This window comes from Macrobrachium nipponense, chromosome 14, assembly GCF_015104395.2.
Source record: "Macrobrachium nipponense isolate FS-2020 chromosome 14, ASM1510439v2, whole genome shotgun sequence".
Taxonomy (NCBI): domain Eukaryota; kingdom Metazoa; phylum Arthropoda; class Malacostraca; order Decapoda; family Palaemonidae; genus Macrobrachium; species Macrobrachium nipponense.
Window position 1 is genome coordinate 37,187,719 of NC_087207.1, and position 24,472 is coordinate 37,212,190.

A 24,472-nucleotide genomic window follows, 5' to 3' on the forward strand; every position below is an offset into this window, starting at 1 on the left:
GATGCAGAATAGCTGAAACAGGAGCCATCACCCGAGAAAAGACCTGTGGCAGCAGTGGTGAGGCCGAAAACAAAGGGTCTTGAACTGGAAAACTCCCGAGTCCGTGAAAAAACCGAAGGTAAGGTCTGCTTCTTGGATGGATGGGGATTTGCAGATAAGCATCCTGCAGATCGATGGAAATCATCCAGTCCCCCCTCCTGACGGATGAAAGAACAGTCTGGACCGTCTCCATCCTGAACTTGGACTTTAGAATGAACTTGTTCAAAACTGAAAGATCTATGATGGGGCGCCAGGCACCGAGGCCTTTAGAACTACAAACATCTGAGAGTAAAACCCGGAGAGAAGGAGGAGCCTCGCTCCATGGCATCCTTCTCCAAGAGGGCCGAAAGCTCCTTCTCCAAGGCTTGACCCCTGATTGAGTGAGGGGAAATAACTGCTGAACTCGAGAGGACGATTGGAAAGTGGAGGTCTGGAAACAAAAGGGATCTCGTAACCTTCCTTCAGGACCTCCACCACCCAAGCATCCACCGCTCTCCCCTGCCAAGCTGACCAATGGCGGAGAGACAAGCTCCTACTGCGGTCTCCTGGCGAGGTGATGACTCCTACTTCCGAAAATTCTTACGCTCTAGAGACAAGGAAGAAGAAGAAGAAGAAGGTCCTCCTGGAGGTTGAGCTCTTTCTCTGCCCTTAGAGCCACGCCAAGAACCTCTCCCGCGTTTCAAAGGGTGAGCACCAGAGGATGAAGTAGAGGCACCAGCAAACCTGAGATGTACTCTGGAAAAAAGAGCCAGAAGGAGGTTGTTGGGCTGGAGCAGAAGGTAGATCTGGTCCTAAACTTACGCTTACTCCTTGAAGGAACGGGAGGAAGACCAGAGGAAAAAAGCTCTTGATAAGGCCCAGTGAGCTTGGGAAGAGCATCACCTTGATGTTCCTTCAAAACCTCAGAAAGCACAGAAATATCAAAAGGAAATCGCCAAAAGGAGAAGAGGACAACAGACAGGTTCTCTGAATCTCCGATACAGAGGAGGGTAACTGCGACAAATACAGGTTACGCCTTAGAGAAACAAGAAAGGCCTGCATTGAAGCAGCAAGCTTGTTCTGATGTAGAGAAGCGATTGAAATAGAGAGCAGAATTTCTCAAAAGAGGAGCATCAGGGAGGAACAAACCCGGAGTCCTTGATATACATTAAAACGCCCTCCGAGGACCCACATATTGAAGGATTGAGCTTCTTTGTAAGGAGCTCATAACAGACTCATAGCAATAAAATCTTCAATTAGACAGAGACCGAAGCCTTAGAAGGCAAGGGTTGACTTGAAAGTCGGACAAAATCAGGATTTGGCTTGGGGGGTCGAGAGAATGAAGAATCATCCGCCACCTGGTAAACTCCTCTCCGGTGTCGTAGAAGAGAAGAGAGCTTCCTCTTCCCTTCCCCAATCACCTTCGAAAGTTTAGCGGCACGTCCGCCCTCACTCTCGCGAACCTCTGGGAAAAGTAAAACGTAAAAATTCCTGTGACCGGGAAGGACCGCCAAGAAAATCCCTTCTGTAATACAACGAGGCGGAGCTGCTTCTGCTCTTTAGGCCTCGCCTGAGGAAGAAAACTCAAAATTAAATCAAAAAGTTTCTTGAATTCTACATCATGACATCCATTCGAGGAAAACATCAATATCACACGAATCCGCGTCATCATCATCATCATCGTCAGATCCTAACTTAGAAACTTCCCTGAAGTAAAAATCCTGACGACTAGCTATCTTAGGTCTGACACAATATCCCTCCCCCCTTCTCCTAAATAAGCGCCCTTTGGCACTGTTACGGACTAACAGGGGACAGTGGGGTAAAGATTCGTTAGGCACCTAGCCCGGACCGGATCCCCCCTAGGCCTTCGCCACGACGGGGTTCACAAGCCGGGGTATCTGTCGTACCGTTACCCATGGTGCTGTCGACAGGTACCTGACGAGGAGCTGAAAATGAATCTAAAAGAGTGTTAGACATTCTAGTAAAGGCTTCTTGAAAATTCTCTGACAGATGTTAAACTTAGCTGAAATATCTCTATCTAGACTAAGCTGTAATTTCTTAAAATTCTGTTTCCAGGTAGTTTCCATTGCCAAAATCTTCGAATCTACATCAGAAATAACTTCACTAATTACCGGTTGTACAGGGGGCAAAGCATCAATAATTCGGAATCGGAGTCGTACGATACCGAAACCGAAGAGCCAGAACCATGAGCGCCCAAGTCAAAGAATTCGTTAGATACAGTTCTAGCAATCGATTTCTTTTTCTCCTTAACCGATCTTTTACGCTGCAAGATTGTTTGGCGTTTCATATAAGCAGTCATATCCTCGTCAGACCAGGGCTTACATACGTCACAACGAGAAGTCAAGTCACAAACCTGTCCACGACAAGAGCTACAAATGTCATGGGGTTCATACTCCCTGCTACTCATCCTTGTCCCACAAACCGGGCAGTTCCTGATGTTGCTGGCAGAAGGAAGCATTGTAATTTCTTGGCAATCCATTGTAGAATTGGACAGGTCAGTAGTTCCGGGTCGCGCAAAAGTTCGTAATTTAAGATAAGAACCACAACAGAAATCAAAGTAATTCACTATTTCGTGATGTAATGCGTGAGTGGTAATCACATAAAGTCTCATTTAACAAATAATGAAAGCTTTTAAAGGCACAAAAATGTTTAAGGAAAATTTATAAAGAGCGGCCGTGATGTAAACAACACGGGCGCTCGTTAACAACTGATTTGAGGGAAGGTTTTTGTATACTGTCAACGACAGTGTTGCCAACTGGCAGGACAGTAATAGGAGGTAACAGGGTTGCCAATGTGGTAAATTTTGGTGCAGTTTTTGGGGATTTAGGGCTAGATAAATTATATTAAGGTAATGTTTATTAATATATATTTTTAATGGTAAAATGTTTAAGATGACTTTGAAATGATATTAATAATATAACCTCAAAGATTAATACATTAATAGGTTAGGAATTTTAGGTATACTATTTGAAGTAGGATGTTATTTAAGGTATACATATGGTATCTGAACTTTCAAGATAGGCAGTTATAAGCATTTTTAGCGGTGGTTTTAACAATTTACGGGTTTAAACTATTCACGGGGTGTCTGGTACACATCCCCCGCGAATACAGGGGGAACATGTATTTAGGAAAATTACAATTTACTTTCAAAAATTGTGATTTGTTCCTACACTATGTATATACAAACCCTTGTCCTTTACATAAGGAAGACTCACTGATTGGTGGGAGGAATGTGAGTGAGCCTCTAGAACTGACTGGATTTCTACACACCTGGGTTATTCCTCCTGGTCGTAGGAGCAAGGAGGAGTGCTCTGCCTCTGACAACTTGATCGGAGTATAGGCGCTGCATGATCAAGAGTCAGACTTCTGGGCCTTTCCAAAATGAATGAGGAATCATATTCAGAGTTGGAGGCATTAATGCAGTTCTGGGAAGGGTTGCATTATTCCCAGTCTCCTTCCTCCTCTTGCTAAAGGAAGGAACGGGATTACTTCTATGATTCTGATAAGAAAAATAGAAAGGAAGCTCGATGTGTAAGCTTACTGCATCAATCACCCGACCAGCCAGTGTAAGTTCAAGTCCTATCCTCAACCCGAAGGAAGAGGAGCAGAAGGACGAGAAGGTGAAGGTGGAGAGGCCAGTCACTCTCGCATCCTACGTACCTCTAGAATCCCACACCATAGGTGAGATGCAACTTGTCCTCTCGAAGGAGCCTGGTAAGTAAACACAACCTGCAAGCATCCACCATCGGTCCAAGGAAAAGAGGTTCCAAGGAGCTGTGCGCAGACCCGATCGAAGAAAGATATAAATATGGTCGCAATGAGACCTCATTTATCTTCCGGTCCGACATATCCTTCGGAGTGATGAAATGTACCCATCCACTGGACTATCCAAAAGCAGAGAAGTCTCTTAAAATCTTGTAAGACTCGGAAAAAGATGTGTCATTGGACACTTCTGCATTGGCTGTCTGCAGTGGTTAAATGCATCGACACTCAGTGAAGGGTGTCGATCCTTCATGAGTACAGCAACACACCTATAGGACAAAGTGCTGATGACTGATCTGGATCAACCAATACAAAGTCCACAGCGCAGATCATGAAGGACTCGGACTCATCAATAGATGTCGCCTGATTGCGCTGTCAGCATCCCATCCCATCCGAGACGTTGTCACAACATATCACCCACCTTTTGAAGGGTTATGCTGAGAATAACCATACAAATTGTCTATCTTGTTCACCAACTATGTAGAGACGAGATGACAATTCTCGCGAGGCATGTGCACATTTTAGACGAGTCAACTGCCTTCTAGAGACCGAGGTCCCTGTGATGGTAAGACACAAGTTTCTCCTCAGTAGTTGAATCTCAACCAAGGAGAAACAACACTACATTACTAGTGAATGACTGAGTTGAATGTGGACCTATGTCTTCACAGCTGAATCGAGAGAAGTAAACTCTAAAGACTCTGATCATAGAATATTCCCGTCCATGACGCCAACCAGTGAAGACAGCTTTAATCCCTGTTGTTTTACAGAGGACTGAAAAGTTGATCCGCCATTTCATTGCTGCTCCACGAGAAAGTCAGAGCTTGCAATGAAAGCAGATTCTTTCAGTCATGAAAACACAAGGATGGTACTGCCTGAAGAACTGCTTCTTGTGGGTTGGATCAGGAAGGAAGTTTCTATTTACTCTGAGAGCAGAGCTAGTCGGGCGGGGAACAGGCAAGTCTTCCGTTATTCATTTACAATCCGGGGTGAACAAAGAATAATTGAACACCTTACGAATTAGGAAATGTATATTAGAAGACAAACTCAAATTGTCTGAAGAATATCATTCTGTGTCATCCAAGCGGCCGATGGGGCAGGTGTGATGAAGCAGAAGATAGGCTACAGACTTCTGTTATACCGTGGGTAAAAACAGAGAGATGATAACGAGTTTAATGAGATATATCTCTGTCTGAAAATTCTTGCAACGGCAAATGTGATGCAGGAGATGGGCATACGTGTATGCAAGAAATCCAACCAACCAGAGACCTAAGTCTGTGATTGTTGGGCATATTTTCGAATTGGTAAATCCTCAACAGAGGAGAAACAATACTAAACTGAAATATCTCAGAGAGCAAGCATTACTGAGGCAAAGCCATATACTGCTCGCTCAACTTGTTGTCATCCTTACTTGCCTGGTAGAGCATTCCATGAAGGAATGCGTTCAGCTAGAACCATCGAGTGCAAAAAAGATACACTTGAGCATCTGCATTTTAACCGAAATGGGAAGGAAGAACACCCTCTTGTTCCGTGATAATGCAAATGCTGTGGTGCTGTTGGGAAACAATGCCACTAGTTATCTCAAAATTAAAACCAGTAACTCTTGGGAGGCCCAAAAGGCTGTCCTGAGTTCCAGGTTAATTAAGAGAAGGTACTACTTGTCTCAGTCACATACCAGAAGAGTTAACTTACAGGTATGTGCCTACTACTCAGACAATACAACTGATAACAGAAGCATGTCGTGAGAAAAATATACTAGTAGTACATATGTACATATATTTGTAGGTTCCTGTAAATCGCACTCCACCCTAATTCTTCTTCATTCGAGGGATTGGAAGCAGACCTTTTTAATTCTCTAATGAAGAGAATGAAGGTGAAGTTTTCCTGAGGGGAGACTTCTACGGTGATAACAGGATACTGAGGACAACTAGTTCAAGCTGAACTGGTTGTTCCCAAAACAGTAGCACTGGAGAGGCATTCAAACCTCTCGGTGCTATCCATCCTGAATGGACTGACGTATGTACGGTAAGATCCTAAGATTGAACCAAAAACATGGTCACTTGGGTTCGAATTCCAAGACCATGGGTTTGAATTCCGAGGAGTAGACTCCAAAGAATTCCTCTTATTTCCTTGTTCATTCTGGTATAACCAGGAAGTAGAGGGAAAAAAGGGGGGGATTGACTGTTCTTGCCCACTCTTCCCTGAACTTGCGATGTTCTCACTGTTAAACGAAGCATTCATTCCTGCAACCGTTTCGTTTGTGCAAACACAAGCAAAAGCTGACCGGAGTTAAATGCAGTAAAAAGCTGGCGAGAACTTGCCGCGACTTGATCCACATCTATCTTCTCTGTGATCGAACCTCATGAAGAGGACTACACAGAGGACCTCCTCCTACCTCCTTCAGATGCCTTGTCCTGAGGGACAACGACATCGATCTTGCCACCTGAAGAATAGCCATTCTTGGCTTTCACAGGTGGGTCCGAGCCACCAACGCAGCTCGGTCCTTTCTCTCATCCTGCGCCACTATCATGATGGAGAAGACTACCTATCACCAACAGTGGATGTACGACCCCCCCGGGACACACCCGTACAAGAGTATACCCGACGCAGCCCCGGTTCCATGAGCACCACCCTTGGAACCGAGACAGATCAAACCTGGGTTCAAACTCCGAGACAACATATTTGTGGATAGCGTCCAGGTTCCTGCTCCAGAAGAAGCAGGTGAGCTGAAGACACAGCCAATTACTTCCTCACCATGGAAAGGGTGCAAACCCTTAGAAGTCTCAAAGTGAGACTTCTTAAGGGGCGGAGAATACCTTGCTCTTCTTAGGATGTGGAAACCTTTGAATAGGGGGGTTAGGAGGCATCAGATAATGAAGATGAAAAATGATGACCCAGAGAAAACTCGCTCCAACACAGGAAGGGAGGGTGCTATGTCACCACTATATAATTATGAGATGGTAATTGTCAATGAAGAACTTTCACTTCTTCCCAATTAACTGTTCTCCTTCAAGGCCGAAGCTCCGAGAAGAAGAACAAGAGGGATTCTGTCTCCGCTGTTCTACGTGTTCGGACCCTAAGGTCCAATACACAAGGATGGTACTTGATCATTCACCCAGAAGGTGTTGCATGCAGTTCCAAGCCCTACATAACTCCAAATCAGATTGAGGAACAGACTCATCTGTAATGGTAAAGACCGTCTTGCCATCCAAGCACTCGTAATAGTGAGCGCTCAGTGAGTGTTTGAATTTGTAAAAAGTCCCATGCTCAGCGAGAAAAACCCGACTCTTGTATGACAATAATTGGGCGAGCCTTTTCTCACCCTTGTACTCGGCGGCAATACGATGAAGCCGAGCACTTCACGAGTGCCAACAAAACCAAGGGATCCAGGCGCTTAGTGAGACTCCCATATTGTAATAATCATCGGGAATGTCAATTGCCTGAGTGTTTGGAAATCTCAGAAAACCAAATCACTCTTCAAACATGACAATTTGTCGAAAATTGCATTTTTCCTAACTATACAAACCTGAGGTCCTTTAACAATAGGAAGTAGCTAGCGGCAGCTGGAACGGGTCGTAAGCTTCGAACAAGGGGAGAACGGTAGTTAACTGCTTGTCCGACGCGCGACTGGGAGGTAAACAAATCACTTTTGCTTTTGGCCCATGCAAAATACACAGAGTGAGGGGTCGGTGGCATGAGGAGGGACTATATGTAAAGGACCTCAGGTTTGTATAGTTAGGAAAAATGCAATTTTCGACAAATTGTCATTTGTTCCGATACGTAATACAAACCATCGGTCCTTTAACAATAGGAAGACTCACTTCTTGGTGGGAGGAAGGAATCTGAGTCTTTTGATGAACAGACTGGTGTTCGTCCATCCCTGGAATGCCTCCCTGGTCGTAAGAGCGAGGGAGGGATCCAAGCCTCTGTCCGATTGATCGGGGTGTGCACCGCAGGATCAATGGTCAGACCTCTGGGCCGGAGTACTAAGAGAGAGGCAAGCATATCTCTTCGTACCCAGCAAGCAAGAACTTGTTCCTGTTTGCAAGAGGCAACATAAAGTATGGGTTGTCTCAAGCTGGCATCCACTTCCTCCCCCTTGTTTGGAGGAAGTGGTGGATATACGCTCCTATCCCTAGTGAAAGGGATAGGATGGGGCTCTGTTGAGTAGCTCACCTGCATCTTGTCCTTATCCAGCAGGGTGACGACCGTGTCCCTCTAACCACAGGTAGAGGGGAAAGAAAAAGATGGGAAGAAGGAGCCAGTCACACTCTCATTCACCATCCATTCTTACGGTCACACCAGGACTCGATGCTGTTCAGCCTGCGAGGGTCTGGGTTCGCTACACAACGTGTTGAGCAGCCACCACGGGTCCCAAGGAAAAAGATCCAAGGACCTGTGGGCAATATCCCGAAGGTAGAAGGAAGGGCATGTGGTCTGGTTGGACCAGACCCCTGCCTTCAGTACCTGCGCCAAGGCCAGAAGAAGTTCTTGCGGACAAGGCAGCATCTCCTTCGCATCGAGGCGGTGAAGTCCATTAGGGAGGGTATTGTGAAGGACTCGAACCCATCGTCAGTTACCGAAGGGTTCTGAGTCTTCGCTACGAAGATCGGTACGAAATCGAGCGTTCACAAATCCCCATCCCTTGTGCTGACTTCTCAAGAGAAGTCATGCAGTTACCTAAAGACGAAAAGAAGGGAATAGTCGTATGACCTATCCCTCTTCTCGACTTTGGTTATGTACAGTACTCATACTGACAAGCTATTAAGACGAAGTAATGATTGCTCTGGAACAAACCGAACTAAGTCCACAGCATAGTTCGTAACTGACCGGGCGCTCTGACAGCTGCCGACTGACTGGTTCGGAATCAGTAGAGGCAAGTTGTCCAAGCATCCAGGGTAAGTCACGTGACCTTCGCCCTTTAAAGAGTTATGCTGAGAGACCAAACAAATAAAATATTTGTTAGTCACCGATGCCGGACGGCACGGCGATGATTTCTTCTTAATGCATAAGCTCAAAAGGCGAAAGTCAATTGCCTTCAAAAGACCGAGGTCCCTGATGGCAAGAAAATCTCAATAGACGTTGGATCTCAGCTTAAGGAGAAACAACACTATGTGACGTTGAAGACGAAGGTAGGCAATGAATGCAACCTACGTCTTCCAGCTGAATCGAGAGAAGGAATCTCAAGATTCTAAAACCATGTGCTTACAAATGACTGAAAACGCTAACCGCCATTTCATTGCTGTCCGTTGTGCAATGAAAGCGGGGCGTTCTTCAGTAATGAAACACAGGGGAGTGCCGCTTGAAGAACTGCTTCTCATGGACTGAACGTTTGGAAGTAGAGCTGGCAGGTGTGGGAGTAGGCGATGTCTTTCAATACATCTGCTAATCCGGTTTGGGGTGAACAATGAACAATTGTACACCTCCGAATAAAAGATATTTTGAGGACAAACTCAGATTCCGCAAAAAATCATTCGCATTATCGGGATACGATGCAGCAAGAGACTATTACAGAATTCTGTTACCGTGCGGTAAACAGAAAGATGAGAGTCGAATAGATATCTCTGTTTAAAATTCTCGCAATACCGAAGAAGACGATGAATACTAGCGTTTCACAGCAGTAGATAGTCATTCATGTATGAGAGAATCCCCGTTAATCAGAGACTTAAGTCCGTGATTGTTGGGCAGAGATACGGTGGTTATTCAACTCCAAGCAGGTGAGAAACAGACCTAAATAAAAACCGTTCTATTCTCGAAAGCGGGCAGGCTGATACTGAAATGCCTCGGGCAATTCAATACGCAGTAGCTGTCGCTGAACTCGTCATCCTTGAGTTGACCAAGTAATCCTTTTCCACGAAGGAATGCCGTTAGGCTAGAACCACAGAGCATAAAAGATATGGCTTCGAGCAATTATATTTAATTTAAAGCGAAACGAATTTCGGTAAAATAAACAGCTTTAAATTGGTGTTTCGTTGTGACAATACCCATAAGTATATAAAAATTGAAAACTGGAAACTCCTGGGGATGGTTGCAAGGGCAAACCCAGGGTGGTTGTTTGCAGTTCAATTAGAATGCTTTTCGTTCTAAGTCCTACCCCCCATCCGCTTAGAAGAATAACCAGGGATATGCGCCTACCCTACCCCCGGACCATTCAACTGCCTTAGCCAGGAATCATGTCGCGAGGTTAATAACTAGTAGTATATTTGTAGGATTTCTGAACAACGATCTCCATCCTAAACTTCTTTGTCCTTCAAGAAAACAAAATAAGGATGGAAGATTGACCACCCCTTCGTTCTCTCTTAAAGAGTAGTGAAGGAGAAGTCTTCCTCGAAGGAAAGCTTCAAATGGGTGTGAACAGAATTACCTAAAGGACGATAGTTCCAGCCAAAACGGGATATTCCCTGTCCGCTTCTTCTCTCTTACCAGGTTGGTCGCCTACTGTGAGATAGTCTTCTTTCAGGCCAGCAGTCTTCTTGCCACTAATGCTAAGAAATTCCAGGAATTCGAGCGTAGGCGATGGTTCCCGATTATCGTGAAACATATCGGGGTTATTCTAGTCTCGCTCACTTTTGGACCAGTGGTCTCGCCTAAGTGTTTGGAGATCGTAACGAAACTCTAACACTCTGAATGCGCCTAGAAATTCCGTCAGATAGAATTTCTAAAGCAGTCTGCGAAACCCCCACCGAATTCGTATTTCAAACGGATATCGGCTGGTGGTCCTTCTCGATTCCCGTAGAAAGAAATCGAGAATGGGGCAGGAATCCCACTCCTCAACGACGGGGCTTGCGTTCCGTCAGGTAGGGGGGGGTGGGGGGGGGGGGGAACCCCCCCGGGAAAAAAAAAAGGCAGTCCCCCCTGGTATGCGCAAGTCCCCAACGTGGGATCCTACAGGAAAGAACTCTCTGTAGGATCCTTCCCCGTTCCCTCGTAGCCGTAAAGGAGAGAGGGAATGGGGGCGGAATTGGGAATTACTCGCTCCTCGCCATTACCCAGTGGAAACTAGCAGTTGGAGAACGAGTAGGAGCCAGCCATCGCCTTGCGGCGCATAGGTATCTCAGAGTCTGGGAAAACGTTATCGTTCAGGAGGAAAACGTTTTTAACCCGAGGAGGGTTACGAAACTCTCACTGTAGGTAAGGGTCTGCCGCCACGGTTGTGGAACGTCGTCTGGGTGGGGCTGATTGACACCTGACAGGCGAGAAGAGCCGGATACCGTCCTCCTCCGAACTTCATTCCAGTCCTCGTCGAGGTCGAAAACCTCTCAGGAGGAGCCCGAAAGAGGTATTAAATTACGGTGTCCGAACGACACGTAGAAAACGACGCTGTCGCAGTTAGAGGAAGGTGGAAGTAGCTTTGATCGAACGGCCAGAAACTGAGAAGAGTCCTTCTTGTCCGGAGACCGAGAGACTCTGGTTCAAGACCAGAAGACAGTAATCGGCAAAAGAGCTCCGATGCGGCGCCCAAACCCCCGTCGGTTTGGGTTCCCTCCTCGGGCCCCAAAAAACGACCCGAGCAAGAGACATGGGCTCTGCTGGGGGTGGGCCCCGAGCGGCGATCCTTCCCCCCGGTCGTTGTGCTGGACGAAATCAGTGCCAATAACCTGGGTAAAGTTACTCTGAAATCTCGGAAAAAGACTAACAGCGTCTTCTGAGGAGTAGGGACCGTCCAGTCCTCCAACAACGAGCAGCCTCCAAGGACCCTCCTCCTTCAGAAAGAAGGGGCCAGCAAAACAGATCCCTGACGGGTTGGCCTCCAATCACTTGCGCGTACGTCCCTGGTTGGGTCCAAAGGACCAAACCTGGCAACGTGCGGCGTCGTGGACGGGATCGTGAGGCGGCGCATCTTCTCAGACTCACTCCTATATACCCTTGACCTCTTCCTGGCGTTATGCCGAGGGAAGTTGAAAGGTATCGGAGAGACAGAACTGACGCTACCCCCATCTCCCCCCGTGACGGTCGCCTCCAATCAACTTGGGCGCGTACGTCCATGGGTTGGTACCTAAGACCATACGTGGCACGGGCTCGGCCGTCGTGACGGGAATCACGTGAGCGGCGCACCTCTCACTGGTCACTCCTAGCTACCTCGCTCTTCCGGTGTAGCCCGAGGAAGTTGAAGGTAGTGGAAGAGGAGGGCAGACCATGGACGCTCCCCCCCCACCGCTCGCTGGCAGGACCAAGGTGACGTGGGGGGCTGCAAGACCGATCCACCAACCCGCTGGGGGTGGGGGATCGATCTGCAGGACCTGGCCGTGTGCGATCACCTATGGCGAGCGGGCTCGACGAGAACGTTCGACGCTGATGTATAGCGTCAGGGCGAGCTGTTGATGGTTACCGTCTACCGCCCCGGGTCCCGATAGGAACGGGGCGTCAGGTGACCTGCTAGGCTCGTTGGTCGCGGGTGAGACCGGCGCGAGGCGTTCCTCTCGGTGCGCGGTCGAGACCGTGGGCTGGTACCGACGACCGCGGGGGACCCCTTCCTCGCCCTCAAAAACCCGTGGATGGCGGTCAGCGGAACCGTCACGTCAACCCAGAGCAGCCAGATTGGTCGCTTGCGAGAGCGGTTCCTCCACTGGGCCTAGCGAGAGTCGTTCTGCACGGACACTCGGCCAGTCTTCTGCTCCCGCGCTTCGGGTCTTGGCGGCGAGCGAGCTCGAGTGTCCAAGGACTTTGGTTTGGCCTTGGACGGTCTCCCGGGCGGGAGACAGTCCACTCGCTACTTCTCGCCTAACCGATGAAGCCGAGGCGGATCCTGGTTTAGCGGCAAGAACCGCTAAAACAACAGGCGGGAGGGAAGTGCTAGCCGAAGCTGGGTTACTCCCTCTGGTCCCCGTTCTTCTCCTGGTCCTTGGTAAGCAAAGAAAACGGTCGGGCCAGGGCCCTGTTTCCCGAGGGAGCAGGAGGACCAGGCAGAAGAAGCTCTCCGAATTATCGCCGGAGCGAGACGGGCCCTTAGAAGGTCCCACGAAGGAGCCTTCTTAGGGGGGAAAAACCCGGGTTTGGTTACCAGCTCTGGTCCGCTGCCAAGGAGCGGACCGCTGGGCATGGCAAGAGTTCAACCTGAGCGTTCTCTCACCCGCCTTCTTGCTCCGTGCCGCGGGTCTTGGCGCCAGAGCGAACCTCTGGCGCCGAAAACGTTTGGCCTGCACGGTCTCCCGAGGGCGAGAACGTTAGCACTCGGGATTCTCTCGCGAACGAGAGGGACCGAGCCGGAAACCTGGCGTAGCGGCAATCGCCGCTAGCAACCAGGCGCGGAAGTACCAGAGCTAAACCGATACTCCTTTTCTGGTCCCCGGACATTCTCTTTCCTTTACGGAAGGGGAGACCGGGGCCCCGGCTCCCGAAGGGAGCAGGAATGGACCAGCAAGAAGGACCCCCCCACCCCGTCCCACCGAGTTGGCGACGGGGGCCCTTTAGAAAGTTCCCGAAAGGAGGACTTCTTAGGGGGGGGGAGGTCAGCCTTCTTCTTCTTCGGCTTATGGGCCATTAGAAGTCGGAAGGGGAAGAGGCAGCAGGCAGACGATGGAAGACCGCAAGATGACAAGCTTCCTCTTCTCTTCCTCGGTCAGCTCTCGCAGGCGGGACAGTCGTCAGGTCCTACCATCCCAGGAGGGCGGGAGCCGGGGCAGGTTGCCGAAAGCAACAGGGCCGGACTGGCCACCTGTCCGGAACGGACCTGGGACTGGGGAAAGACACACCGTGGGCAGGGACCAAGCAATGGACAGGCACAGGAATCAGGAGCGAACAGGGAACAGCAATACCAGCTCAGGAGCGGCCCAGGAAGGAAAAGCAACCAGCTCAGGAGCGGCAGGAACAGCCGGCCAGTCGGTTAGAACCCTAAGAAGGGGACAGCCAAAGACCAAACAGCGGGAATCCACATCAAGCCGGCATGGTACAGGCAGGCCCAGCGATTCGCCACTCGTAGAATATCATCGGCAGCCAGCGGAACCTGGGTTACCTGGCGGCCGGGATCCAGGGGCGAGCTGCTGGAACAGCCGGAAGTTCTGGGGCAGGCAATACACGGAAGAAAAAACAGGGCTGGCGGGCGGCAAACCCCACCTCGGTACGGGCTGCTGGGCCCTAGTAGCGGCAGACGGCGTCATCGACACAGACATGGGGAGGGTACGACAGGAGGGGGGGCGGGGGGGAGCCAAGCATAATGCGGCCTGGCCGTGGTAGTAGTGGACGGGACCGCCCCCAGACCATCGACTAGACGCTGCAGGCAGGCCCGTGGATGCTAGGCTACGCCCTGCCTCCGCGGTGGGTCCATTAACCATGCTTCCAAGGTCGTCTCCCACGGATGGTAGCACCTGCGGTAACATAGATAGATTAGTAAGAGGGGTTCCCTTTCCCAGGCACGGGGGGTGGAAGAAACATGCCCCACCCCCGAACGCCAAGGAAGACCCCAAATACAAAATTACAACGAAGAAGCTGAGCGGGGGGTGCAGGAAGGAAGACGAAGAACTTCGGATACCCAAGGGAGTCGGCGGGAAGGGAGAGCTTTCCGACGACTTCCTGGGGCAGACCTTCGCTTCCCCTACCCCCCGGCACAGCAGTGAAAAGTAATTATGCAAATGAAACAGAATAACTGCCCATTGCGCTTCACTTCATAGGAAACTTAAGGGGAAAAAGGATCAATTCCCGGGTAAGAACGGAAAACTTGATCCAATCAATATGATGCTATCATAAAAATCTATTATGAAAATGAAACAGCAATTACTGCCACCTTTGCCGATTTCATTGTCACAATAAAAAAATAGTCAAGGATCAATTCCCGGGCTAAGAACGGAAAAATTGATCCAAATTAAATTTCATTGCAAATAAATAAATGAAAAATGAAAAGAATATTGCAATTGCGAATCCCACTTTCATTGCATTCTATTATACAAAATTAAAAGGCTCGTGTGCCGAGCTCAAACACACACTCGGTAACGAACGCACAGGGCAAACATATAATGAAAAGAGTACTTACAATTTTTGTCAATTACACCACTTTTCGGACCCAAAAATACATGACTCGGCGCGATGCGCGACCCGTCCCTCGGCATGCCGAGGCCATAATTCAAGGGTTCAATTCTATGAAAAGAGAGGAAATCGCCGCACTTACGGCGATAACTCCATGTGGTTCATAATTAAGTAATGAAAATGAAAACGAAGTGTTTACTTACAGTTTCATTTTCAAGTCAAACAAAACCATTAGTAGGAAAAAACAACAATCTAAACAAAAGCATACGACGCTTGAAAGCGGGCACGAGAGCGAGACGCCGAACACGTACCTTAACACACCCTGGCCGGGCCGAAAGCAAAAGTGATTGGTTTACCTCCCAGTCGGCGCGTTCGGGACAAGCAGTTAACTACCGTTGCTCCCCTTGTTCGAAGCGTTACGACCTCCGCTTTCAGCTTGCCGCTAGCTAACCTTCCTATTGTTAAATAGGTTACCGATGGTTTGTATTACGTTGGAAGCGAAACAAATAGAAATTCCAAGGAATTCTAATGGCTTAGGCGAGACTCCTGATTTTCGTAATAATAACAATTACCGGGAATGTCTGTCTCGCCCGAGTGTTTGGAAATTACAGAAAAAACCCACCAACCCACTCTGAGAATGCCAGAAATTCCAAGGAAGTTCCACGCATTCAGCGAGATACCGGTTATCGTAGTTAATAATTATCAAAGGAATTCTCGTTCTCGCACAAGTGTTTGCAGATCGTTAGAAGGACCAAAAACACTAGGAAAAGTACTAGAAATTCCAAAGAATTTTAAGCACTTGGTGAGGACCCCCCAATGATCATTGGGGTGGGGGCCCCCTCCTCAACTCCCGTAGGAAATCGCGGAGGAACAGGGCATAAAAAACCAAGTCCTAAATAAAAGCATTTTTAAGGACTGGAATGCGATGTTACAATTCAATAGAATATAAACAAGTAGAAGGCTCCAAAATGCAAGAACCCCAATCTTTAAAACTGCAAATTGAAATCGTTCCAAAGGAAAGAAAAAGCCATGGAGACCAGTCCTCCAAGTTATGGGCATAAGATCCCTTCCTCCCCCCCCCCCAATGACATCGGAACGTAGTCCGGTCGGACCCAAGGTCCCTCCAGGAGTTGTAGTCCCCCAACGCTGAATCACTATGGGAGAAAACAAAACTGCAGTATTCTCTCCTATTCACCTCACCCCACTCTCGGCATAGCCATAGGAAGTCGGGTTTAGGGGTTTAGGGGAGGAAACGGAAACTGGACGCCTCTCATGCGGCCTTGCTAGCGGAACTAGTCAGAAGAAAGCGGAGTCACAGGGACAAAACCACTTAACCTGCGGTGAATGGCCGCGGCAAAAGAAGGTCTAGGAAAGCATTATTGTCTGGGTAGGAAAACGCTTTCCCAAGGCGAGTTACGAAACCACTCCATAACGGAAGGCCCCCCCCCCCCTGAAAACGTTTGCCTGCAAACCGAGACCGGGGGGTGGGTCACAACGAATGTGACCATCGTCGGGTGGGGGTGCTGAGCGTGCACGTAACTGGAGAGAGCCGGATTACTTGTCCTCTGACAACATCCAAGTTCCTTGTTCGAGGTCAAAAAACCTCTCAAGAGGAAGCCCCATAAAGGTTTCAGCATGCACGGTCCTGTGGGTACCGTCACGTCAACCCTGGGAACCAACTCAGTCACTTGCAAGAACAAACACCGGGCAACGGCTAGCGGGAAGAAGAGAGAGGAGGAACGCGAGTCACCTGAGGCAACTCGGCCCACTTTCTTCCACTCCGTGACCTGACCCGCTCATTGGATGGCGGGTGGTGGGCGGGCGCCACGGAGTCTAGGCAAATGCATTATTGTCTGGGAGGAAAAAGAAAAACGCTTTCCTGAGGAGAGTTATGAAACTCCCATACGGTAGGCGAAACGTTTTGGCCGCCACTGACGGACCACGGGGGTCACACGGAATGGTGACCAATCAATGGTGGGGTGGGGATGAGCGTGCTGCACCTAGCTGGAGAGAGCCCATACTGTACCTCTGACGCCATCCAAATGTTCCTCGTCGAGGCCGAAACCTTCTTCAAGAGGACCGAATGGGGGAGGCCCTTAACCGGTTTCAAGCGTGGCCATTAGGTCCTGTGGGGACCGTACCGTCAAACCCTGGGAACCAAACCAGTCACTGCAAGAACAAACCACCAAGCAAGGCGCGAAGTCGACTCAGTGTCATCGACTCTGGATACACGCGAAATCCAAAAACTTTCACGTGGCCACTTGGGGACTCGCAAATGAACATGCCGGGCACGGAATAAACTAGTCTTAGGGGCAGAAACCGTTAGAAACTAGCAGCAGAAGTTGCAAACCGAAGTTTGCGCTTTTACGGGCTCCTGAACACGCTTAGGCCCTGGGGAACAGCATGAAGGTTCCTGTCCCAAGGAATGGGAGAGCCAGCAGAGGACCCAAATGTCACCCTCATTTTGAGGAGGCAGAACCCTTAGAAGTACCTGTGTGTGTGATGAGACATTTTCTAGGGGGAGACTACCTTTCTCCTTCTCAGCATGGAGCCTTAGAAGTTGAAGGGGCTTGGAGGGCTGATTGAAAAAATATGATGATTCCAAAGAGAAAGATGAATAACATTTGCTGAACTCCTTCCTTCCTTCTTCAACTTTCTCCAAAATTCTTGCAAGACTTTCTTCTACAGAATGAGGTTATTTATTTACAGCCTAGGAATAGAATTAATAATCATAGGGCAGCAGCAAAAGGCTTTTTTCCAGTGAACATACCTCCAGGATAGCAGTGGTAAATAAATATGATTTCCAGCAGGGGATTCAGTACACACACTCGAGGGACCAATATCACAGCAATGCTCTGAGTCACAGGTACCAAATTTCCAAGGTTAGGATAACCAACCACAAAGGAATAATCCAACCATTCTTACTGATGTAATCCACTATTCCACCGCTGTTAGCTTGTAAAACAAAGAAAGAAAAAATGATTTAAAAAGCAATACAGGATACTCCATCTCGCATCCAAAAAGCATTGCCCTACGATGAGAGGGATATCCCCCCAAAACCAACCAACACCCACATACCCCCATTCTTCTACCTCTGTCCGAGGGCTGGCGAAAAGGGACAAAGAAGAAGGAAGTTAAGAATTGCCAGAAGAAACAAATAAGGACGGAAAAAACTACGAAGTTTCCCGTCAGCAAGTTTTCCTAGGCGTTAAGCGTAAAATTTCGGATGAAAATACGGTTCTCCCGTACTAATGTTAAAAAGGCAAAAAAAATAAGTACTAATAAATCGATGTTGGCAACAAATTTGCTTGCTGACCCTTAACCAACAAAGTTTGTATATTAATTATTAAATTTAAAGATCATTAAAATAATATGAAAACACCAGTTTAATATATACGTAAAATTTATTCTTAAAAAAAAAAATTATGGGATCCCCCCCCAGGAAGGTGGGCCCTACCCACCAACCAGACAGTAGTTACTGGCCTAAACCAACTTGTTCATGAATTTCAACCGGCCGTAATTCCAAATCCTACGCATGAAATTCCTTATGTAAAGGACCAAAGGGTTTCGTATACGTGGTAGGAAACAAACTAAAGTTTCCGTTCAATCAGTAGTTTTCTATATATACATATAGGTTGACTGTATGGTTAACATTGTATAAACAAAATCAAAATTCATGCTATTCTGTCATTGCTGGATGACGAAATCAATCAATGGCAAGGTTACAATTACAATTATTTGCAGATTTCCCAAATGATATGATCCTCCTGCATTACCTTAAATCATTATACTTACCTATTCACTCTGAACACTACCAAAAGTGGTGGGTTAAGTAAGTATGTTACCTAAAGTAAAATAATTAAATTTGACATAATTTACCAAATAACTTCATTTCATAAAGTCAGAAATACAACCACTATAAAACCATCAATTAATTTTAAATTTAAAAAAAAAAAAAACCATACAAAAGAAAAATATCTCAGGTCCTTACCTAGGAGCAAACTGCTCCAAAAACCATTTCCTGAACAGAACGCAACAGCCCATCTTCCTACATATTTTCTTACCAAGACCTCTGGAAATTTCATCTACAACAAAACTTTTTTCGTAAACATTTTCTGCTTGCTAATGTGACCACGATGTTCGACCAAAGCAAGATCGGAACAATTTTGAAGAGGGAGATTTCGAGATGGGGTAACCTTGTGAGTGGAAAAAAATTATTAAATAATATATTAAAACAAAAATTCTTATCATAAAAATAGGAAAAATTAACAAGGAATATCACAATTTTTAAAAGTTAAAAATCAACAATTTTTTAAAGTAATTACAAAAACCCTAAAGTCCAGTTAAACAATAAGAATTGAACTTAAGGGTGGTAGCCTGGACGGCCGCTGAATTCTTTGACCATGGCAGTTCGGTAGTTAAACTACCGGTCCAGTTGTTGATAGGCCCTCCCGTCGCCAGGGAGGTAAACATTCCAACTTGCTTTCAGCCGAGGTAAACAGATTGAGGGGCTTGGAAATGGGAGGTTTAAACATTACGTGTTAAAGGGACCCTTGGTTTGTTATAGTTAGGAAAAATACAATTTACTTTGAAAAAAAACTGTTGATTTGTTTCCTACACGATATAACAAACCAACCGTCGGTCCTTTTACAATAGGGAAGACTCCACTGATTGGTGGAAAGAATCTGAGGTGAGCCTCCAGGTGAACTGACTGGGGTTCTGCATACCTGGGTTTCCCTCCCTCCTGGGTCGTTAGATCAAGGGAAGAGGATGCTAGCCCCAACTGGCATCTGATCGGAGTTATGGAACTGGCGGCCATCAGAGGTCAATCTTCTGGGGCTTTTCTTATAAAGGGAGGAGATGCAAGTTGTGCCCCTAAGGGTGTAAGCGAAAAACCATTATATGTTGGAGGAACTAGGAGGCAAATAAAAACAAGGTTATGGGGTTTGTCTTATGTGAAGGCCCCCACTTCCCACCTGCCTTAAATGGGAATGGGGCAGAATTTATTTGCTTCTATTTCTAACAAAAAAGCAATAGGATGGTTACTCCTAAGGTGTGTTTCTTACCTGCATCAATTCATTCAGTCCAGCAGTATGGTCCTGTTATTACTCTCTACCAGGAAGGAAAAGAAGAGTCAGGATGAAAGGGATGAAAAGAGCCAGTAAGTAACCTTCGCATTCATACTGCCAATTCCATACAAATACAATGGAGCGAGATGGGCGACTCTTGTTCTCTTAGAGGAGCTGGGTAAAGCTACACAACTGATTTGAAGCAGCCACCACCAATCCCAGGAAAATGTTGTCTAAGGACCTATAGGTAATATCCCAAACCGACCAAGGGCGACACAGAGAGATGGAAACTGTGAAGTACACCCATCATGAGGGACCAGCTTCTCCAATGATGATAGGTAACCAGTCATGGACTTGCCAAACAGTGGAGCAAGGTTGTTCCTGTCCTTGCTAGGAAAAACAGCCGCGCTGCCTCTCGAGCATGCTGATTACAAGGGGTCCAAGGGGAAGACCCTTGGCTGCTACCGTCCGCTCTCTCAAGCATGCCTAGATACAATGTTCCTCTGCTTAGGTTCAAGATCAGAACTTCTCCAGATTTGTATCAATATCCCTTAGATCCTGGACAAAACTTGGACAGGAAGGCGATCCCTGTCCTGTAGCAAATTGCGAGTGGGAGCTCGCCAGGACCAACCAATCGTCAGAAGATAACCTCAAAAAGACAATAACCCAATGCAGATGTGCCCAAAACCAAGGACCAGGTGAAACACTTCGTGAACACCAGGGAAGGGAGCAGTCGAAACGTCCAAAGAATAGTGCCTTGAAACTGGAAAAAGACCGTCTCCCCTGAAGGACGAAGCGGATGGTACTTGCGGGGAAGACCGACGAACTGGGTATTTTTGAACTGGGTATTTGGAAACAAATATGCAATCCTTCAGGTTCCACTGTAAGTATTAAAGTCATTTCCCTCTGATAGAGGCAAGCACTGAAACGTTGCCCCGTCTCCATCTTGAAGGCGAGTCTGGCCAAATGAATCAGTTGCAGGGTTTTAGAAAGGTCTACAAACTGGGAAGTCCCTCAACCCCCCAAAAAGTCTTCTGTTCGAGCAAGGACTTGGCCTGCAGGAAGCCCGGAGGAGACCAGTCCAACAACAAACTCCTTACTGCACCCCCCTTTGATCAGCATACTTCTCACAAACTTCTCTAACTAGCTAGTGCTTGGTGTTTTGGTTTTGACCCATACATAGGAAAGGAAGAAGAAGAGTGGGTGGTTTGGTGAGGGTGTAGCGGGAGGACCCTCGAAGGGGAGTTAGATAACCCTCCAGGAAGGACATCCACTTAACCCAACGTCTCTGCCAAATAGTTTGCCCAGTGCTTCAATGGCAGCCAGCTGGAGGGGAACGCAAACCCTAGGGTTTGTTCCCTTCTTCTTACCCTATTACCTCCCAAAAAATTGGGGAATGGTCGTTATCAGGATGCACTTTGAATATTGTTATAGACCTCCAAGAACCGAAAAGAAAAGAAAAAAACACAAAAAAAAAAATAACAGCTTTTTTTTTGGCCCAAAAATGGGTGCCCCCTTTGAGCGGGAACGAAGGCTGGGTGGTTCCTTGAGATCCCTTTAGAAGCGGAGGACTTCTTTGGAGCTGAAGAAGAGAAGAGCTTAGCCAGACTCGAAGGTCTAGCCACAGTAGATAGCCGGCGCAGGCACAGAACCGCCTTCACTTAACTGCCCGGTGAACAAGTCCCAGTCCTTGTGGTATCATCCCGCCGCTTGTTCCCACCGCAGCCATCCATCCTACCGGCCCTCTATTCGAAGAGAGAGGTTTGAAAAATCCAGCAAAGGTCCGTTCCGTTAAGGCCAAAACCGACTCAGAAACCAAGCGATCTGGTTACTCCAAAGAGAGGGACAGCATACAAACATCTCTTGAGCACCAAGGTTGAGCCCACAGATTATAGCAGTTCTGGTGGGCCAGGTAGGAAATAGCCCTACCCACAGACTGACACAGCCTCCCAAAGGCCAAATCTTCCCCTAGGGTGGGTAATGGCCCCAGGAAGATTTGGCAGCGACCTTGGACACTGGTGAAAGACCTTGGCCCCCCCCCCCCCCCCGGTGGCTTCCGAAGTCGCTGCATCCTTTGGCTGTGACAAAATACTTTCTCACCCAGTTCAGGTGCCTGCAATGACAGGACACAAACCGAGGGACAAACCAGGTTCTAGGTCCACCTGTTTGGTGGTCGGTAGAGGCCTTTGCCAAGGCGTATTAAAAGTGGCCTCTGGCGAGGTTAGAGGAGGGGGAAAGTAGGTCTTATCCGATCAGTTGCCATAAAAAAAGTTTTTATTTTTAAGGGGTATCGTGAATCCACTAATCGTAAAGAATAAACGACACTTGTCCCTTGGTAACCAAGAGACCAAAACCCTTCCCATAATGCAGAAATGGATACGAACAACGCGTAAAAAGTTCCACCTAATCTTCTCCCCCCACCCGCACCCATGCCCCCCCTCCCAGCCACCACTTGCCTTCTTCGTTCCTTCGCCTTCCTTTCTCTCTCTCCCTCTATCTCTTCTCTCTCTCTCTCTCTCTCTCTCTCTTCTTCCTCTCTCTTACTCTGTTGCCAACTTTGCCAAAATTGCGGGGGGTGGGGTTTTATGTGTTTGGACCGTCCAAACTGGGTTATAAGACTAACACACAAAACGTTTGAAATGGTGAAAATTAGGCTATGTATTGGGAAGTATATATACAAAAATATTAAAAGCAATTTTCATCATTCATTGCATTACTAAGACAACTAGAATTCATGGAAACAGTTTAAATAAAATCTGGGAAGGCGTATGTGTGAAGCCTCCCACTAATGTGGCAACGATTGATTTGCCATTCATTAGCATGGCAAAACATTGAAGGTTACATTTATTTCTGGCATATGGGTTATTAAAGAAATTCAAAATAAATACTAATATAGACTGAAATCAATGAAAAGGTTTTTTTTTTTTTGATGCTAAAAAGCAAAAAAACAAAAAAGCAAAAAAAAGAAAAAAAAAAAAATGTATAGTTATCATATAATTCACTTAATCCGTAGTCGTTCCTCTATGGTTTTCGGCAGCCAGATGTAAGAAAACGTTAGAAAACATTTGATTGTATCTACTTAAGAAATATCTGTAATTTTGTTTCGGGGGTTAATTGGTTGCAAAAAAAGGGATAATATACATAAATTTAAATTAAAACACTTTTAAATAACAAAGTAAAAGTTGAAACTAAAAATTAAATTGAGTAAAGGTAAACCAATTTAGGGAAATAAAACTTTGCAGTTTCGTTCATTCTGCTGTTCGTAACTGTGTTTGTGGCACGCTGGCGCTTAAGGAAACCAGGAAACAGGCAACTTGGTTTTAAAGTGCAACTGTGGAGTAGAATTGGAGACCAAAAGTGTATAATAAACAAATCCAAATAAGCACTGTGGAGTTTGTCAGTTGTGATGGGCGTAGTAAGGATAAAAACCCACAGGTTACAAGGTAAAAAATGAAGTTCAGTTCGAACCATGACCCCACGGGAAACGTGGAAAAATAAAAAGTTTCATACTTTCAGTAATATAGGCCAACAAAATGTTTGTTTTGTATTTGCTGATTACAACTGCCAATCTTGAGTAAGATTCAAACAATAAAACTTTTACCATAACATATGCTAAACATTGATCCAAATAAATGATTGCTGGGAAAGGGCTAGGGAAAGATGATTTTCGTCACCTGATCAGAACCCTGGACATCCCAACGGTAGCCGCCACCATGTTTGGATTCAAAAAACTGGGACTTGAAAATATATTTTACGAAGAAGCGTCACATGCTTATTTTAGTTCTATTATAAGGGCTTTCAATATATCCACATTAAAGTTGACGCAAACTTCCAAATCTTTGGAATGGTATGCTTGGAGTTGTAATTGTATTTCTTGTTTTACCAATTTAAAAATATCGACGGTGAATAAGACCTGTCCAACCGTGGATAAGGGTTGGTAGTTCGCTGGTTTTTTTTCCCCCCTAAGCACTGTGGAGTTTCAGTTGTGATGGCAGTAAGGATAAAAACCACTGATTACAAGGTAAAAATGAATTAAGTTCAAACCATGATCCCGGGAATAAAAAGTTTCATACTTTCACTAATATATTCAACAAAATGTTGTTTTATTGTGCTGATTACAACTGCAATCTTGAGTAAGATCAATAAACGTTACATAGGCTACATACGCTAACATTGTTCAAATGATTGCTGGGAAGGCTGGGAAAGATGATTGTCGTCACTGATCAGAACCTGTACATCCCACGGTAGCCGCCATATTGGATTTCAAAACTGCCTTGAGAACATATTTTACGAAGAGCGTCACATGCTAGGTAATTTTAGTTCGTATGGGGCTTTCATATACTATATCACATTATGTTGACGAAACTTCAATCTTTTGAATGGTATGCTTGGAGTTGTAATTGTATTCTTGTTTCACCATTTAAATATCGAGTGAATAAGACCTGTCCACCGTGATAAGGGTTGGTAGTCGCTGGTGTTTCCCCCTATCGAGTGAATAAGACCTGTCCACCGTGATAATGGTTGGTAGTCGCTGGTGTTTCCCCCTAAATCCGCACACCACCTGTACCCATACACGCTGGGACACTTTCTAAATTTGCGTTGGGTAGATGAAATTACCAATGCCTCCCTTGCACAAGGCAATCCTG

General features: G+C 46.7%; 1 protein-coding gene across 1 annotated transcript in view; it reads right to left on the bottom strand.

Annotated features, from left to right (window-relative positions):
* Nucleotides 1-24,472, bottom strand: part of LOC135226474 (cytochrome c oxidase assembly protein COX15 homolog) — a gene marked incomplete at its 3' end in the record, with an annotated part of 89,207 nt that overhangs the window by 64,329 nt on the left and 406 nt on the right.